General features: G+C 34.1%; 1 pseudogene; it reads left to right on the plus strand.

Annotated features, from left to right (window-relative positions):
• The first annotated feature begins 1,662 nt into the window (after positions 1 to 1,662).
• LOC127899253 (bi-functional coumaroyl CoA and feruloyl CoA ortho-hydroxylase Diox4-like) lies at positions 1,663 to 2,866 on the plus strand (annotated as a pseudogene).
• Positions 2,867 to 16,203: the final 13,337 nt, after the last annotated feature.

Consider the following 16,203-nt stretch of genomic DNA (forward strand, 5'->3'; position numbering starts at 1 on the left):
TTGCTTATTAATTCAGTAGCAGCGCAGTCAATTAAATGAGCTAACTCAGGGATCATATGGGTACATACAATAGTGGATACAATAATTAGGCATGTAATTAAACTAGTCCAATTATTTAATTCCAAATCCACTCCACTAAAATATTGGAATTTACCTCCATAATTGTATGTTATCTAGGATAGTGTACTCGAATAATAATCGACACATGCCATATTGATTTCTTTCCTGCATAATCCTTTGTACCACATCGTTAATTAAATCGATATCTCAACTGTCCAATCGATTTAATTATATCTTGTTCCTTGATACTTGCTGGTTTTCTCTAATGATCATTTTCAACAAACTAAATATGTTGATACACTCTGGCCAAAGAATTCTATGATCAAGTGCCAAAAACGCATCAAGGGATGTGTTATACAAATTCTATATTGGTAATCTATAACTCTAATACTCATAATTGCTCCCACTAAGATACCATGTAATCTTGACCACAAGTGTGTGTCGTGTCCATTGGTAACTCAAATGAAATAACAATTATAATCATGAAATCATAATTAACTCAAGATTAAAATTATAAAATCAATGCCTATGAGATTTAATAAGTCTGACAGTCATTTCAAGGTTAATTAAATCTCATATGTGATCCAGCTCAATGTAGTCAAACTACATCAGTAAATTCATATATGATTAAGACAAATCATTTAATGATTTTACTACAGCCTAAACATAAATAGAGCATTCAACTCTATTTATCAATTGCGAACTAAATTTATTTAATCATAAGATAACTTGTATTTATGTCTTCTGTGAATCCATATAATAATCACATAAATACATATAATATGATTAAATGGACTTTATTCAATATATATTTATGCAATTAAAAATATTTCAAATAATTTATTAATAAAAAAATAAATTAATATGCTTTAAAAGAGCATATAATCCCAACACAATTGTTCAAATGCTAAGTTATAGTCTAGATTATCAAAAGTACAGGAATGGGTTGGTAAAATGCGTTGTAGCTAGATAAGTTGTTCAACTTCAACTACCCTCGATTATTATTTTCTTTTACTCGTTTAAAATCTAGCCAGTGATGATTGATCAAAAGTATATGGGTGGGGCGACATGTGCAGCAGAAAAAGGAGATAGGGAAAAGTTACGGTTATAATTATATGTCAGCATATGTCGGTGGTAAGGTCTAAGAAAATACACAGCCATACCTTCGATTTCTTCATTATTTTCTTTTTTAAATATATTTATAACAGTCGTTCCTTGGCTTCAACGACCACTTTCATTACCACAGAGGAAATGATGTCAAAATAAAGAAGCGTACAAAAGTGATGTGTAATAATGGATGGGTTAGATAGAAGCGTACAAAATTCATTGCACAATGTATTTGTAGTTTTGTACCAAACTTATCATTTAGTCAAAGAGTGATACCATTTAGACCCAGAAAGAAAAAAGGGTGTTATAATTGACAAGAAAAAAAAAACTGTAAGTAGGACAATAAAGTGAAAGCACAACAATAATACTTTCTTTTCTGAATCGTTTTAAAATACATCAATGAATCACTATAAATAGGCGTTAGTGGTGTTAATTAATTGCAACATCACCAAGTAAGTATAAGCCATCCGCCTTTAGAGAAAAGTCCAAGCAAAAATGGCACCAACAAATGGCTCTACCGTGGTAACTGAGTCCTGGGATATTGTTGATTTTGTCATACACAAAGGTCACGGAGTGAAGGGTCTCTCCGAAAAGGGACTCAAAAGCCTCCCAAAACAATTTCACCAACCCTTGGAAGAAAGATTCAGTGAGAAAAGAATCCTGGACCAAGTATCAATTCCTCTCATTGATATGTGAAAATGGGAGAGTCCTGAAGTCGCAAAATTCATTTGCGATGCCGCTGAGAATTGGGGATTTTTCCAGATTGTGAATCATGGTGTGGCCCTTGAAGTACTCGAGAGAGTAAAGGAAGCTACCCACAGGTTTTTCGCGTTACCAGCAGAGGAGAAGAGGAAGTACTCAAAGGAGAATTCACCAACAAAAAATGTCAGGTACGGCTCAAGCTTTGCTCCCCATGTGGAAAGGGCTCTGGAGTGGAAAGACTTTCTCAGCCTGTTTTATGTTTCTGAGGAAGAAACTTCTGCCTTTTGGCCTCTTGTTTGCAAGTAAGTGCCAATATACATACATGCATACACACACACTCTTTCATGTACTAGGATTGTATACTGAACATTATTATTTTTGCTTTTGTTCTTCCCCCCCCCTTTCGGCCCGTAGGGATGAAATGTTGGAGTACATGAGGAGTTCTGAAGTTTTCATCAAACGTTTAATGCATGTGCTAGTAAAGGGGCTAAACGTGAAACGAATTGATGAAATAAGAGAACCTATGTTGTTGGGCTCAAGAAGAGTTAACCTCAACTATTATCCTATGTGTCCCAATCCTGAACTCACAGTTGGGGTAGGCCGTCATTCAGATATTTCAACATTCACTATCCTCCTCCAGGATGACATCGGGGGACTTCACGTGCGAAAAGACAATGGTACTGGCTGGATTCATGCCGCTCCAATTAGCGGATCACTCATTATCAATATTGGTGATGCATTACAAATCATGAGCAATGGTCGAAACAAAAGTATTGAGCATTGTGTGATTGCCAATGGAAGCCAGAACAGGATTTCAGTCCCCCTTTTCGTGAACCCAAAACCTGAAGCCATACTCTGTCCTTTCCCCGAAGTGCTTGCAAATGGGGAGAAGCCACTGTATAAGCCAGTTCTGTACGCAGACTATTCCAGGCATTTCTATACCAAGGCACATGATGGGAAGAAAACTATCGACTTTGCAAAGATAAGCGACATTTGAGATGAAAATAAGTGAATGCCTAGCTAATTGTTATCTTTGTGAAAATAAAGTGCACGGTAATGAAGGTGGGATTCAGTGAATAATACCGAGGCCAGTTCTTCACTCCTGACATGGAAAAATAAATTTATTGTTACGAAGGGTTTTACTCTAGCTTCAAAGACCTATGTATTTGATTCAATATGTCATATTAATAAATTGTATTTGTGTTTTGTGGATGTATTCTTCTCGTTAGTTAATTTCCTGACAGCTTACGGAATCTTTTTGAAGTTCCTGAAACTTTATTGGTGTTGTTAGGAAATTGGTCGGTGAAGCAGACACGCAGCTAAAGTAAAATTGGTAGAAAAATAAAGAACAAGCACAAAAGAAAATACCAAAAATTACGTGGTTTGGACTTTTAGCCTACGTCCACGGGTGAAGACAGAAAGAAATATTATACTAGTAAAAAGAAGTTACAAGTATTGTAGTATTTTAGCTCACTACCCAAAACCCCAATACACCCAAACTCTCAAATCACTAAGCACACAAAATTCTTTACTCTTGCAAGAATCACTTCTCACAACTCTCAACTCTCTCTACAAAAATTGAATAAAAATGAATTAGGGAGCTCTTCCTTTTATAGCCAAAAAATGGCTATTAAATTAATATATATATGTATATATTTCAAATGTCGTTGCCAACTTCTTCTTTTTCTCCATTTGGATGGCACCATTTTCTTTGGCCGGCTGCACCATTTTCTTTGGCCGGCTTGTCAAAGCCAACTTGAATTGGCTTTGTAGCCACCGGCCTTTGACATTTCTCCCACTGGGAGATTTAATTGAAAATCAATCAATCTCCACATCATCCTTTCTACTTCGCCATAATCATATTGCCTATGTTTCTGCTAGGCCACAAGAGGATCTACTCCAGATAAACTTATCAGTATTTATCGGCTTGGTCAAAACATCTGCTAGGTTCTCTTTGGTATGGATTTTCTGCAAATCCACACTTCCATCTTCCACTACTTCACGAACAAAGTGATACTGGACTCCTATGTGCTTTGTCCTGGAATGAAAGGCTGGATTCCTTGCAATGTGCAATGCACTCTGACTGTCACAAAACACAGGAATTTTCTGTTGTTTGTGCCTGAGCTCCTCCAATAACCTTTGTATCCAAATAGCTTCCTTGCAAGCTTGTGTAGCTGCCATGTATTCTGCTTCTGTTGTAGATAAAGCCACAACGGTCTGCAGTTTCGAAACCCAGCTTACAGCTGCTCCCGCAAGTGTAAACACATAACTAGTAGTGGATTTTCTTTTATCAAGATCTCCTGCAAAATCTGAATCCACATAGCCCCTGACAGTAAACTATGATCCTCCATAACATAATGCAACATCTGAGGTTCCTCTGATATATCTCAGAATCTTCTTCACAGCTATCCAATGCTCTCTACCAAGATTCGCCATGTATCGATTGACTGCTCCCACTGCTTGTGCAATGTCCGGTCTTGTACATATCATAGCGAACATCAAACTTCCCACTGCTGATGCATACAGTACTCGAGACATCTCCTTCCTCTCCACTTCATTGCTAGGACACATACTTGAGGATAATTTGAAATTAACAAGAAGTAGGGTAGAAATTGACTTACAATCTTGCATGTTGAAGCGCCGCAAGATTTTCTTCAAATAATTCTTCTGCGAAAGCCAAATCTTCCGGTTATTTCTGTCTCGGTGAATTTGCATCCCTAGAATCTTGTTTGCTAGTCCCAAGTCCTTCATTTCAAACTCCCTAGCCAACTGTGCCTTCAATTCTTGGATTCGATCTTTTTTGGGACCTGCTACCAACATGTCATCCACATACAACAGCAAAATGATGAAATCATTATCTTCAAACCTCTTGTAATATGCACAATGGTCTGAGCTGAGTTTGTTGTATTCAAGGCTCATAATGAAGGAATCAAATCTTTTATACCAACACCTCGGCGCCTGTTTGAGACCGTATAGAGATTTGTTCAACCTGCAAACCAAGTTCTCCTTTCCTGTTTCTACAAAACCTTCTGGTTGGAGCATATATATTTCTTCTTCAAGTTCTCCATGAAGAAATGCAGTTTTCACATCTAACTGCTCTAGATGTAGGTCAAATGTGGCACACATTGCCAAGACTATTCTGACTGTTGTGAGTCGAACCATCGGCGAAAATATCTCGTTGAAGTCAATACCTTCTTTCTGAGCATATCCTTTCACCACCAATCTCGCACGATACCGCTCCACTTGGTCATTGACATCACATTTGATCTTGTAGACCCATTTATTTCCAATGGCTTTTCTTCCGTGTGGTAATGGCACAAGTTCCCATGTCTTGTTATTGTGTAGAGCTTCAATTTCTTCCTGCATTGCTGTCATCCATAAAGCAACATCTGAGCTTTCCAAAGCTTCATGGAAAGTTGATGGCTCTCCATCCTCTGTTAGAAGACAGTACGCAACATTGATCTCTGTGACATACTCTGAGTGCCACGCCGGCGGTCGTCTATCACGAGTTGACCGACGAACTTCTGGAGCCTCAACTCAACTGGTTCTTGTTCCTCGTGCTCTGGTGCTGCTTCAAAAGAATCTGAATCTTTTGGATTATTTTCGACATATACCGGCACAATCTCTGACTTTTCTTTTACAGTGCCATCATCTCCATCTTTTCTTTGGAGTTGATCTTTTACAAAAATAACATCTCTGCTGATGACGATCTTGTGGGCAGTGGGGTCCCACAGACGATACCCCTTTACTCTATCAGCATACCCCAAGAAGATACATCTTCTAGATTTTGGATCCAGCTTTGTTCTTTCTTGGGCATTGTACATCACGTACACAGGACATCCAAATGCATGTAGGTAGGAATAATCAGCTGGCTTTCCAGTCCACATCTCCATCGCTGTCTTCAGCCCAATAGCTGTAGATGGCGATCGATTTACTATATAACAAGCAGTTTTGGCTACTTCTGCCCAGAATGAATTGGATAGACCAGTAGTTCTCAACATAGCTCTTATTCTTTCTGTAAGAGTTCTGTTCATCCGCTCCGCCACTCCATTTTGTTGAGGAGTGTATGCCACCGTGAACTGCCTCTGTATACCTTCTTGCTTACAGAAAGCAAGAAACTCGCCGTCTGTATACTCTCCACCATTATCCGTCCTCAAGCACTTGATCTTTTTACCAGATTCAAGTTCCACCCGCGCTTTATATTCTTTAAACACAGGAAATACATCTAACTTTTTCTTAATTGGATACACCCAACATCTTCTGGAATAATCATCAATGAAAGTCACCATGTACTTTGCACCTCCCATGGATATATTTGGTGATTCCCAAACATCAGAATGAATCAAGTCTAGAATGCATTTACTTCTAACAATAGATCTATTGAATTTTAATCTATGCTGCTTACTTATAACACAATGCTCGCAAAATGGTAAACTTACCAATTTGAGCCCCGGAAGTAATTTTCGCTCAGAGAGAATCTTCAAACCTTGTTCTGACATGTGGCCAAGTTTGAGATGCCACATCTTCGTTGACTATTCTCCATTTGATGCGACACACGCATCAGCCTCCTGTAGCGTTTTTCCTTTAAGCATGTATAAATTAGCACCGATCTTTTATGCCTTCATCAATATAAGCGCGCCTTTAACGATCTTCATAATTCCATTCTCTACATGAGTTTTGTACCCATGACTATCCATTTTTCCCAAAGACAATAGATTTTTCTTCAGGCCGTTGATATGTCGTATCTCCCCAATTGTGCGAATTGTACCATCAAACATTTTTATTTTGATAGTACCAATACCAGCGATCTCCAAGGCATGATCATTACCCATATATACAGATCCTCCTGAGATAGGTTCATATGTGTGGAATCATTCTCTCCTAGAGGTCATGTGCCAGGCAGCTCCTGAGTCTATAAGCAAGACATCAGACAGTCGTTTTCTGCCTTCTGAAACAGTTGTTGCCTCGCTGTAGAGTATTTCGCCATTATCTGAGGTACTTGCTACACACCCCTGAGCATTTGATGACTCAGGCTCTTTACCCTCTCTTCTCTTCTGGTTACTCCAACACTCTTTCTTGACGTGCCCTTTCTTGCCACAGTTGTAGCATTTAACATTCTTCTTACTTCTGGATTTTGATCTACCATGGTTTTGACTCCCACTGGGGCTATGTTCCATTGATCTCCCTCTCGTCACCGATAGCGCCTCTGCTTGCTGTGAACTTGCTTGTCTGTTTTCCTTATTTTTTCGCCTGCTCTCCTCATTTAATACGGAGGCTGCAACATCGTCGAAAACTAGACTGTCCACTGGATTGTTGTTCGTCATGTTGATGATGAGTTGATCATATGAATCTGGTAGACTTTGAAGTAGAAGCTCTGCACGTTCATTTTCCTCTATATTATGACCCAACGTTGTGAGTTGTGAAAATAGTCTTCAAGGTGTTGATGTGGTCGGTCACCATTGTAGATTCCGCCATTCGAAGAGTATAGAGTTTTCTCTTCAAGAAGATTTTGTTGTGTAGTGACTTGGCCTCATACAATTTTGTGAGAGTATCCCATATTTCCTTCGCCGTATTTTTCTCTGCCACACTGGATAATACTCCATCCGCAAGTGCCAAGTGTAGATCAGAAATGGCGTTGCCGTCTACCTCATTCCACTTGTCATCAGTTATCTCCATGGGCCTTTCTCCAATTGCTGCCAAGAAATTATTTTTCCTCAATACAGCTTTTATCTTCATTTTCCACAACGAAAAATTATTTCCATTAAATTTCACAATTTCATACTCTGCCGCCATTTTGTTGATAAATACCGCACACAAGCTAGTGTACCACCCTGAATAGTTGTGAGTATGTGTAAGGATGCACACCAGGAAAGTTCCCAGGAAAGACTGGAGGGGTCACAATGGTCCCACTTAAAACCCAGACTCCTTAAGCTCTTATCGCATTTGTGACAGAACTTTCCTAAACATGTACAAAACCACACAGTTGCTTTACTCACACCACTATTCCCTACTTTGCACCGCAAAATTCTTGGATCGCTTCCACCGTTTCACATGAATAGTACCGTATACGTGAATAGTACCCCTTACGTGAACAGTTCCCAACTCCAAAAAAATACAACCAATAGCTCTGATACCACCGTTAGGAAATTGGTGGGTGAAGCAGACACGCAGTTAAAGTAAAATTAGTAGAAAAATAAAGAACAAGCACAAAAGAAAATACCAAAAATTACGTGGTTCGGCTTTTAGCCTACGTCCACGGGTGAAGACAGAAAGAAATATTATACTAGTGAAAAGGAGTTACAAGTATTGTAGTATTTTAGCTCACTACCCAAAACCCCAATACACTCAAACTCTCAAATCACTAAGCACACCAAATTCTTTGCTCTTGCAAGAATCACTTCTCACAACTCTCAACTCTCTCTACAAAAATTGAATAAAAATGAATTAGGGAGCTCTTCCTTTTATAGCCAAAAAATGGCTATTAAATTAATATATGTATGTATATATTTCAAATGTTGTTGCCAACTTCTTCTTTTTCTCCATTGGATGGCACCATTTTCTTTGGCCGGCTTGTCAAAGCCAACTTGAATTGGCTTTGTAGCCACCGGCCTTTGACAGGTGTCATGGTCTTAATTATGATGTTATGGCCTCATGCTATAATGACACTCTTATATTTGTTTTCGACCTGAAGTCTCAAAGGCCGGTTTCAAGCTTAAGTCTCCATCTCATGTTCACGGCAGGATGGACGCAGGGTTTTTTAATAAGACCTGGCTAAATTAAAACTTTTTGTAGGTATTTTTCCTAATTTTCAGTATAGTTAAAGCAGTAAAAAAAAACAACACACACACATATTAAATAACAAGAAATCAATAACCTTGCTCTTAACAAAATATATATGTTAAAAATTAAAAAAATGACAAAATGGTGACAAATTAACTTATATCTTATAACGCAATTGTAATAGAAATTATAAAATTATACGTACCATGAAATATTATTTCATGAAATTCTTTTTTATTTCAATAATAGATAGAATAATTGAAAAAATTAAAAAAAAAAAGGTAGCAAGTCTAATTGTAAAGGAAATAAACCAAGAAAAGATTCTTGCTATAAAATATATTGCTGCAGTTTTGTAACATTCCTATACTAGTGACAGTGTAATAATATGTTCACATGCTTTTATTTTAAATCAGAACAAACCATAACATTTTCATAATAAATAGTAATAACCCCGAAGCGTGTTTAATTTCTTCAATAAATATATGAGTTGTTCAATTGAAATGGTAAATTACTCCTTTAATATTGAATTTATATGCCCCGATCTAAGAGTAACTTAAGTATGAAAAGTATTTCAATTATTTTAGTAGAGATCCAGTAAGGGATATATTAGATTGTTACATAACAAAATCATAAAACTTTAGGAATCTTAAAGAATTTTTTTTAGGCCCAGTCAGACTGTAGCCCGGTCTAACTTTAGTAATTAAGTTTTAGAGATTTTTTTTTAATAATTTAATGATACTTTTTAGATAATTTTGACCGAATAAAATGAGTCAATTTTTTTAGACAAAAATTAGCAAAATACCCGTAAATTTTCTAACTAGCTAAAACTCCCATGATATTAAGATAATCAATTTCTTTAAAAGGGAAATTCTATCTTTAAAAATAATAAACATTTAAAACTAAATATTATCAGTTTATCAATAGATTATGGGCCTACGCAAAATACGTTGCAATATACAATAGCAAAAGAAAAAATCCAATTGCATTTTTAATTGGATTCTTAAGTGGGGAGAAACTTTCTCCTCTTTTATAAAACAATCATACAAAAAACTAAAAATGATAAATCGGTTTACCCATTTCATATTTTCAATTTCGAACACAAACAATAAGCAATATGTTCGGACTTTTACGGATCCTATATCCCTTATATCGGTTTGACCCATATTTCCATTGACGCCGATAAAAAAAGTAAATATGACTCCTGAAATTTTTTATTCCTTCATTTTTCAAACTGAAACCCGAGCAATAGAACCTATTATTGCCACCGATCAGTCATCGCCATTATGTCACTGCCACAGGCCTTGGCAGCCCAAAGATGACGATTTGGCTTCTGAATTCTGAGCAACGCCATAGAAAGTCTCAATCTTGATTTATGTTCGAATTTTTTTCAATAAATTTGTTTGAGGTGATGGAGGAAACAAATGCTGGCTATGGTGGATGAAAATTTGTAATAGTTGTCAAGTGGATCAAAACTGGGCTCATGATTGAAGAGTTTATAATTCTCTCGACATGTTGGGTTTGTGCATTAAAACTGGCGGCTTGCGTGGTGGTCACTATCCATGGTGATTCAAGCAAGGTTAGAAATTGACGCGAGAGAGAGAAGAGAGGGGGGAAAAAGAGAAAAAAGAATAATTTTTTAAATTTATTTGTACGTTGAATTAAGTCAAAATCTGTAAAATGTATAATTTTACTGAAAAGTTGTTGGACTTACTTTTAAAAGACAGAATTGCCCTTTACGAAAGTAATTATTTTAACAGCGAGGGGTTTTAACAAGTTTTAAAACCCGTGGGGGATTTTGCTTAGTTCTAGAAAATAAGAGGGGGTTCAGCTAATTTTGTTGTTTTCATTTTTATGGCTTTTTACCAAATGGAAGCTAACTAAATTCTAATGTAAAAAAAAAAATTCTCATTTTATTATTCATTTTCTATACTTATCCTCAAAATCCACACTTGTCCACTCAACAAGAAGCAACCTAGAGTATAATTCTTGTTAAATCGGGAAATAACAGAGAACATTGCTCATTTCTACAATATATTACCATATCTAAAGTACTCAATTTACTTTATATGGATCTCTGATGCATAATAGGAATTTATACTAGGATATGTTTCCTAATTAATTAAGGACTCTTAATTTCCTTTTCAATTTAGAATTTTATTTCTTTTTCAATTTAGAATTTTGTTTTCCCTTAGTGATTTAGGATAATTACTGCTACTATAAATAGCTTCCTCTTGTAGCCTTTGAAGGCATATTCTATTTCAATAATATTTTCAATTTTCAAATCTCTTTGTGAGTATTTGAGTTCAGTTAATTCTCAGTATTCTGTGGAATCAACAAGTCTTAACCCCTAAATTTACGGTATTCTTTTAAATCAACGTGAATTTAGTTGTTCTTTTATTTTAGCATTCTCTAAAATTAACTGAATATTTTGAACATTAAACTTTCACTGCATCAATATCCTAGGTCTAATGTAAGTAGAAAGTGTTGTTGGAAAAATGTATGCTTTTGTTTGCATAGACGATTTCTCTAGATACACATGAGTTGATTTTATTAGTAAAAAATCTAATAATTCAATATGTTAAAAAAGAAATGATCACGGAAAAGAACATGAAAATGCCAATTTTGCAAAATTCTATAATAGATATAGTATAAAACATGAATTTTCAGCACCTGTTACTCCTGAACAAATAGAATTTTATAGGAGATGGTACATGTGATGTTAAATTCTAAGAAGCTAACTAAACATCTTTGGGTAGAAGCACTTGATACTGCATGTTATATTATTAACCGTGTGTACTTGCATCCAAGTACTAAGAAAAGTTCTTATTAATTGTTGAAAGGTAAGAAACCTACCCTAAGTTATTTTCACATCTTTTCTAGTACATGTTATATCTTGAAAGAGCATGAATGCTTGGGCAAGTTTGACTCAAAAAGTGATTAGGGTGTTTTACTTAGTTACTTTATCAATAGTAAAACTTATCGTCTATATAATATGAGGACTAGAACTATTATAGAATCTGCTAATGTTATTATTGAAGATTTTAGTTATTTTTTAGAATTTTCTATTGAAGTGGAAAATCACCAAGTTCATTGAAAATGAAGTAAAATCAAATTCAAGTAATGTTTGAACCTTTATTGAAAAAGAATATAGTTAATCGAACTCCAAAAATCAAAGTTAACTGATTGATTTGACAAATGCTAATTCTTCCCATTCATGTTAAGAAAATAATAAGGAAGAAAATGCAAAATCAAGAATCAAAATTGATGTTCATGACCAAGTTAAGAAGGGACCATCTTCAAGAGTTGTAAAGAACAACCCGTTAGATCTTATTGTTGGAAGTCTAGAAAGCTCCATGGTAACTAGAAGGAGGTATGCGAATCTTACTTTGATATAATTGTTTTACCTCATTAATTGAACCAAAAAATACTAAGGGAGAGTTATTTGACGAATTTTGGGTTAAAGCTATGGAAGAAGAACTTGAACAATTTGAGCGTAATGATGTTTGGCACTAGTTCTTAGGCCATATCACACTAAAATTATTGGTACTAAATGGATTTTCAAGAATAAAACAAATGAATATGGTAATATAATAAGAAATAAGGCTAGGTTAGCCGCACAAGGCTATACATAAATTAAAGATATTCATTTTGATGAAACATTTGCTCATGTGGCTAGACTAAGTCTATTAGGCTTTACTTGCTATGCCTTGTTTAATTAGCTTTAAATTATTTTAAATGGATGTTAAAAGTGCATTCTTGAATGGACTTTTGAATAAAGAAGCTTATATTGAAAAACCCAAAGGCTTTGAAGATCAATATCATTCCGATTATGTTTACAAATTGAAAAATCCTTTATATGGATTAAAATAAGCACCTACGGTATGGTATGAAAGATTAATCAAATTCTTGATTGAAAAAGGCTACGAGAGAGGGGGAGTGGACAAGTCTTTACTTATCAAATATCTTAATCCTAGAATTATGATAGCTCAAATTTATGTGGAGGATATTGTTTTTAGTTTTACATCTCTAATGTAAGTTCAAGAATTTGTTGATCAAATGAAAAATGAATTTAAAATGAGCATGGTTCTTGACTTAACCTATTTCTTAGGTTTACAAGTAAAATAACTTGAAAATGGTATCTTTATTTCTCAAAGTAAGTATACCAAAAAATTTGGTGAAAAAGTTTGGATTAGATTCGGTCAAACACATGAGAACACTTATAAGCACTAATTTAAGACTAATAAAAGATTTAGTGTTGATCCAAGCCCATATAGAAGTATGATTTGTAGCTTATTTTACTCAACTACAAGTAGACAAAAAATTTATTCTAGTGTTGGTGTGTTAGATACCAAGCAAATCCAAAGAAATCTCACTTATTTACGGTCAAATTTATCATTTGTTTTGTAAATGGAACAATTAATGGTGAAATTTGGTATACTAAAGGCACTAATCAAGTCTTGCAAGATATAACGATACTAATTGGGCAAGTAATTTTAATGATAGAAAGAGCACCATTGGAGGTTGTTTTTATCTTAAAAATAATTTTGTATTTTGGCACAATAAAAAACAAAACTCAATTTCTTTATCTGCTGTTGAGGGTGAATATATTGCTACTAGTAGTTGTTGTACTCAATTTTTTGGTTGAAGTAAATGCTTGAAGATTTTGGTATTAGTTAGGATATTCTTACTATATATTGTTATAATACAAATGCTATGAATATTTCAAAGAATCATGCTCAACATTCTAGAACTAAGCATATTAATATTATATATCATTTCATTAGTGAGTTAGTTGAAAGCTAGGCTATATCTTTGGAGTGCATTAAAACCAAAAATTAGCTTGCAAATATATTTACTAAAGTTTTGGGTGAATCTAGATTTGATTCCTTAAGCAAAGCTTTAGGTATTTGTTCTTTGTAGTCGTGTTCTATGACATTTTGTACATGTATATGTATTATTATTATTATTATTATTATTATTATTATTATTATTATTATTTGGCATCTCATGACATGGTTAATACATTATTTGAATGTGTTTTTGTATCACACGTACTTTATTTGAATCACTATGTGCAAAAATATTTTGATTTGGTGACTTGAAAGCTTGAAACAATTTTTTATTGGTCTAATTTAAACTTAACTTTGTGCACATATATCTTACTAACTTGATTTTCAATTTTGAGGCTTCTGATGTTGAAATTAATAGATTGAACATTGCCTATATACTTTTGACTCTTATCTCAACTTTAGATATCAAGATGTGCAGGCACCTCAGTCAGAAATACTTATCCATAACATTTAAGAGTGAAGTTATCATTGAGTAATTTGAGTCTGCGTATCACAAGTGTAATAGAGGACCAACTACCATAAAAAACAAATGCTTCTTTCAAAGGTAAAGTGAAAGCTACTGACTATAGGCAATTGAAAAAGAAAGAAAAGAAAAATCTCAAAAGTTATATATATGCAGTAAAATGACAAACAAAAAAATTATTATTGCAATTTTTTATCATATTGCTTGATACAATGAAAAGATCAATTTGAAGATCAAGATGATAAGGTTAGTTTGAATTTTTCATTCTATTTTTTGATACAAAAGTTATTGATTTTGAGAAAATCGAGATTGAGTCTTGATGGATTTGTATTACACATAAAAGTTTAAAATTTCACTAATATTTTATTAGTTCAAGTGATTGAAGTTTGATTATCTTGATTTTGTGTGTATTTGTGATGATTATTGATCAACATATCTCTTCAATTTTTCAAAAAAAAAAGTGTCTTATTGCTTAATGTTTTTTAATTATGTGTTTCATGCATCGAATTATTGCATGGATGATTGCATGAAACAAATATACTTGCAAATTAGTTTTAGGATTTTTTATGATTTAGGGTTTAAATTGATAAAACTTAGTCATTTAGGGTTGTTCATCTTTTGTGTAGTCTTTAGGGGTCTTTCAGTAACTGTTCCATAAGTACTGAAATGCAAGTTATGCAACCCAAGAGGGGGGTGAATTAGGATTTTAAAATTTATGCAATACAATTCGCACAACAATTTAATCTATTGCCTTAATCAAATCAAAATAATAAATTCAATCAAGTACAATATTAAAAGAGTAAGGGAAGAGAAAACAAACACAATGATTTTTACGTGGTTCGGTTATCCCTGCCTACGTCCACGCCTCCAAGCTCACCCGGCTTGAGGATTTCACTATCAAAACCTCCTAAGGCTTCAAATGTTTACAATTGACTTCTAAGGTGTCAATGGACCTTTACAACAAGAGATTATATCCCCAATCTCTTCACCTCAAGTGTTTCCCACACTTGTACACTCACAATTTGATGAAAAATGAAAATCACAACAATGAAACTCTCTTTAAGAGTAGATAATAAATTATAGCTCAATAATGATTCAATAAATGATGATTTGCGAAATGGAAGCTCAATATATGTTATATGATCTTATATTTCCTTGTATTTGTTCATATAATGAAGTTTGAGTTAAATTTTTATAGTGAAAGTCCAAAAACTAGCTGTTATAGGCAAATTCCCACGCCCAAGCAGTTAGCCATTTGATTATCCGGCTAGCCGCTCAGGAACAGTGATATTACCGTTAATTTTAAATTTTGCTATAGTAACACTATTCACTAAAATTATACTTTAACCCAAAACTTTCTATAATTATACTATAGCCCAAAACGTCATAAAATTTTACAAATAGATCAAATTTCAGAACATCCTAAGAATAATTGTCTTTCCCAAACTTTTTAAAATTATGATATGACCCCAAAAATTTTATTATTTCGCACAAAAGTCCTTTTCAACATAATACCCATATTTTTCAAAGTTCTTCAAGCCTTTCACTTTAGTCCAAAATATTCATAAATTATACTATGGCCCAAAATATTTCAAATGTTTGTAAAAACGTCCAACTCCGAAATTTAGTACTTATTAAAATCAAAGATTTCAAATCTTAGCATTTAAGTCCAAATTACTTAAATCCATAAAATACTTTACTTAAAAAAAAACATTTTAGTTTATGAAAAGTATTTAATTAAATTAATCTCTTGAGCTTCTCAAATGCTAAACCATGCATCGTTTAAATCATACCGGCTTTTCAAGAATTTATTGCACTAATTTGTTCGTTGTGCTCTAAACTATATTCTTGATGTTACCGTTGTCCGTTGAGTGTCTTCAATATTGATTTCACTTGATTCACTTGTATAAATATTATCCTTCAAAAACTAGTGAAAATGTGAAATACAATATTTATTAAATTACTTAATACATATGTTTGTTATCATCAAAATTACATTATGTATAACCCTTTAGGCTAACAATTACTTCACCATTTTTCATTTTGAGCATAAAGCTTTCTTATATTTACACACTTTTCCTAAATCTGACAAGATTCTCAATGACGTCCTTATGACTATTTTTTCATCATACTTAGAGGTGGCAGAAAAACTCGCCCGGACCAAACCCAAACCAAACCCGGCCAATCCAATCCAGACAAAACTCGGACCACATGCACAAAAAACCCAGACATTTCTGGTCC

This window comes from Citrus sinensis, chromosome 8 (assembly GCF_022201045.2).
Source record: "Citrus sinensis cultivar Valencia sweet orange chromosome 8, DVS_A1.0, whole genome shotgun sequence".
In the NCBI taxonomy this organism is placed as follows: domain Eukaryota; kingdom Viridiplantae; phylum Streptophyta; class Magnoliopsida; order Sapindales; family Rutaceae; genus Citrus; species Citrus sinensis.